We start from the raw sequence: 5026 nt of genomic DNA, 5'->3' as shown, positions 1-5026 counted from the left end.
ACAACATTATAGTAGAGGCATTCCTAAAAGACCTCTTTGATGATGTTATGGATTATTGATGTTGAAATAAAGGAGCAAAAAAATAAAATATGCTAGAGCAAGCATATACGTAAAAGAAATCCCAGTGGAGTCTAGGAAAATCATTTTATGTGCTTGCTTGAGCACCTTCATGTGTGTTAAATTGGTTTGTGGTTTTTATGTGTAGTGACTTGGAAAAATGCGAGGCAATTCTTGGGATGAGTATGAGTACATGTGAAAGGTAGTAGAGGCCTATACTACCTGAAGCACAAGACTTGCACTTGGATTAGTAAGAGTCACAAGGTTATTAAGGCACTATTAGTTGAGTTTGTTTTGCCTGTTCCCGTCATTGACATCGTTTCGATAATGATTGAGAAAACGAATGTTATTCGAACCCTAGTGGTCATAACGAATCAATTCTAATTAAGATAATTTTGCGAAGTAAGTTACTCGGTTCAGATAACCATGTTCGATGTAGTATCCAAATTTAGTCAAAAGATTAAAGGAAAAGGATGATAAAATCGATCGATAGAAGTATTGCAACCTTCATTAAGGCTGAGCAACTAGTAGCTATAAATGCTACATGCTATGATGTAGATGTACCACATTAGAACAGGAAGGAAGGTGTCTTCTATTCTAGAGTTTGAATCATGCAATGGAAGGTCATTAAAGTGTGACTATTCGATCTATTATATATGGTAGTCAAATAAAATACCTTATCATAGGTTGAGTTTGTTAGAGAAAGGAGCATGAGTCTCCGATCAAGCTCGAGTTTGTAATTCGAAGGTTAGGACTGAAGTTCCAACAAAGAATGAAGAGTGGGTGCAAGTTTGAGCACCACCAACAGCTAATAAGTCTAAAGAACTTGATGAGGAAGACATATGAGTTACAGTTATAACTTAGGATGGAAAAGTGACTCGCGGTATCATCATCCAACCCTATTTTACTGATGATTTCGGGAGGTAATCATCCTAGGGGAGATAATCGTAATGCCCATGAATTCGGGCTATTCATTCAAGATATAGTAAATAATCTTAGGTAAAGATGTTTTAGTGATAACGATGATTTCAAGGATATAAGGAACGCATAAATCGGACTTCGTATGAAGAAGTTACGATCCATTGAAGTTTCCCGTTCAAACTTATACAACAAAGTGTGTCATAAATAGGGAATCACAGATAGGTTGCTTATTAGCCTAAGTAATCTAAACGACATTTGTACTAATCATAAAAGAGAATTCATGCATATACAAAACGTCCAAATATGACTTTGTATGAGGAAGTTATGATTTTTTAAAGTTTCAGCGCAACAATGTCAACACAGAAACCAAAATTAAAATCGGTTGATTGTTAGGTAAAACAATCTAAACGAGAGTTAAAGATGTCGTATATATAATTCCATCGACATAAAGTTAGTCGAGAACATAATTTTTATGAAACAATTATGATTTTTATTTGGGTTTCAACAGTCTAAGACCTCTAAAAATATACTTTTAAAAATAAATTGAGAATTTTGCCGACGGAGATGCTTTGATTAAAATAACATTTTGGGACAAATTCCGCACAAATTAAAGAATACTCTAAATTAAATAATCATAAATAATTTTTTTAATTGGCCGTGAAAACAGGGATGTCAGAGACAAATTGTTTGTTTAACTAACTTGTAGAGTTACTAAGAGTTGCTTTCCCGAAGAGCAAGATCTAGTCTCACACTATGAAGCTAAGAAGAAGTTGAGCAAGATAGGGTTAGGATATCAATCCACCCATGCTTGAAAAAATTATTGTGCTTTGTTTTGGAAGGAGAATGATTCCATGTTGCTCGATTTCTAAGGAGATTAGATATGTGTTGGCATAATATTGGATGCTCAGTTGTACTTTCCTTTGACTCCAAGGCTTCAAAAAATGTATAGCTCTAGTATCACAACTACATATATGTGTTGGCATAATATTGGATGCTTAGTGGATGATATCATGTGTTATCCGGTTGATAAAAAGTCATGGAAAGATTTTGATCAGATATATCCATAGTTTGCCAAAGAACCTAGAAATGTTCGTCTAGGTTTGTCTGTTGATGGCTTTAATCCATTCGACAACTTTAATAGTACTTATAGTACTCTGCCAGTTATAATGACTACCTTTAATACACCACCATGGATATATATATATATTAAATAGTCTTCTTTTATGCTAACTTTGCTGATTCCTGGACCTACATCACCATCAAAGGACATTGATGCTTCTTGAGGCCTTCGGTGGATGAGTTGAAAATGTTGTGGGCCGAAGGAGTCCAAATACAAGATGCATCAACCATCATTTTATTCAATATGGGTGCGATTTTTTTGGACTATTAACGATTTCCCAACATGTAGCATTTTGTATGTATGAAGTGGTCAAGGTTATTTAGCATGCCTACTAGTAACGAAGACACATCTTCTATTCATGTGACCGTCAAGATGTCCTATGTTGGTCACATATGATTCTTGCATATAAACCATAGTTGGAGGCATAGTCTATTGTTTATTGGTCAAACTAAGACAAGAGCATGTCCTAGATGATTATATAATGCAACTATATTAAAGAAACTAGCTCGTCTCCATGAAAGAAAAAAAGGTACGATGATGAAAGAAAAAAAGAGTTGAAGTGGATGAAAAATAGTATTGTCTTCGAGTTTGATTATTGGTCTTCCGTCGACCCAAAACACAATATAGATGTTATGCATGTGGAAAAAATGTGAGTGAGAGTGTGTTGAATACTACACTGATGAAGGAAAAAACCAAAGAAACAAAAGGAGAAATAGATGACTTGAAAAAATGAGCACTCAACCAGATCAATGGCCAAAAGAGAAAGTCAACGAGAAGAAGAAAGAAAACAACAAGAAGAAAGAAAACAACAAGAAGAAAGAAATACTAGCCGATGCTTCTTACTCTTTCAAACTAATTAATCGAAAACGTTTCTGTTAATTCATTAAAAGAGTGACACTACCTAACGGTTTTGGATCGAACTTTAATAAGACGATTTTTTATACTAAATCACATATGGTTGGGCAAAAGTCTCATGATCATCACATCCTCATGCAATGATTGCTATGTGTACGGGTTCGAGTAGGTCTCCTGACAAATGTTTCAAAAAAAATCATTGGCTTGTGTACATTTTTTCAAAAAAATTGTGCATGGTCTTTGGAAGTTAACAACATGATAAATTCCCAATAAGAACTGGTGAAGATATTATGTAATCTTGAGTTGATATATCCTCCATCATTTTTTTGACATAATGATTCATCTAGTTCTTCGTTTACCTGAAGAAGCCATTCTTAGAGGGCCTGTACACATTAGATGGATGTATTATTGTAAGGCCTATACACATTAGATGGACAAAATCTTTGTAAGTGGGGGAGAGTTGTAACACTATGTTTTCACTTTTCATAGTAAAAAGATATAAATCGTTGTTCCTAAAAATAAAAGTTAAAATACATTTCTTTTTATCCAAAATTTTTAGCATGAAAGTTGTAGTAGATGTCATTACGAACACGTAGATATAAAGAACATCGAAAACAAAGTTCGCATGAGAAAGATATGATTTTTCAAAGATTTGACGAATTATTGGAGGCGTAGGGTGCCTATCAGAGGCACGAGGTGCCACATTAAATGTGTCTGGCATCTGGAGTCGAGGTTGCGTGCAAGAAAGAAACATTTCACGCCTGATCATAGGGTGTGGCACATCCTTCTAAGTTATGTCTTTCAGAAGTTTAGCTTATAAATGGAGGGTCAGCCCCCCTCATTTATTTTCCCCATTTTCTTTCAAAGAGTCCATATATATATATATATATATATATATATATATATATATATATATATATATATATATATATATATATATATATATATATATTTCTCTCCCTTGATCATTGCGTTCCCTAACGATTTGACATATCGTTCTATAGTTCAGTTAGCGAAGCTCTGGAGCTTTCGGAAGGATATAAGAAAATAAGCGTCAAAGTTCTAATCGCGGCTATTTGAATTCATTAATCGGGTATGTTACATTTTCGCTTAAGTATAAATTGATATAGAGTATACCCGTTGTTATATTGATTAATCATTTATCCCAGTTATTATACCAGTTGATCTACTTGTGGGAGTGACGTCTATGATAGACACATTGGTCTAGTTGTTTGATTTTAGAAAGGATATATGTTGAAATGATCCTGCCTCCCGACTGTCTTGATTGGCTAATCCTTATTTAATAGTCATTTCAATGCTATTGGGGTTAGTGAAGGATCTAGTTATTTAGTTACCAAATTCCCATAATATTTGATCATTTATGGTATTATAGGTTGATTCTTGTTTAGTGCATTTGTTTTCTAGTGGAACCTCCAGTTGGGCTGCTAATATTTGTTCGAGCATTGTTCAGGTGAGTTTCCTCACAATACCTCGTATGACAGTGGATATCCTTGCACGATAGGGTATAGGACCTAGTAGTATATACTTATACCAGTAGAATTGGTTAGTTTTCTATAAGTTTGTTGTTTGTTGGTTTAGATGGTATCATGTTTGGGTAGGTTGATGACGAAACAGAAAAAGGTTGTGAGTCAAAGACACCCAAGGCATTGATGGAACGATGAAAGGTTGCGACTCAATGGTTATTATATTTTGAGGGTTGATGACAGAATAGCAAAGGCTATGATCAAAGATACCCAAGGGGTTGACGAAACGGCTAAAGGCTGCGAGTTAATAATGTATGGCAGAATGATGATATGTTGTGGGCCATTTTTGTATGCATTGGATGTGTATTGTGGTATGTGGAATTTTGAGAAAATCACTAAGATTTGGATTATAGTGTGGATTAACTGTTTTTTCAGGCACTTCATCAGATTCTAAGAAGGGGTAAGTCTTGACTATACATGCACATAAGCTACAAGTTTTGAGATTTTCGTGTGTTATATTTTATAGTATGATTTAAATGGTTGGGTTTTGATTATCAGAAAATGGTTTTCTTTGTGATTGAATGAATGA

The sequence above is a fragment of the Lactuca sativa genome, chromosome 2 (genome assembly GCF_002870075.4).
Source record: "Lactuca sativa cultivar Salinas chromosome 2, Lsat_Salinas_v11, whole genome shotgun sequence".
NCBI classification, from domain to species: Eukaryota; Viridiplantae; Streptophyta; class Magnoliopsida; order Asterales; family Asteraceae; genus Lactuca; species Lactuca sativa.
This window is presented reverse-complemented; position numbering follows the sequence as displayed.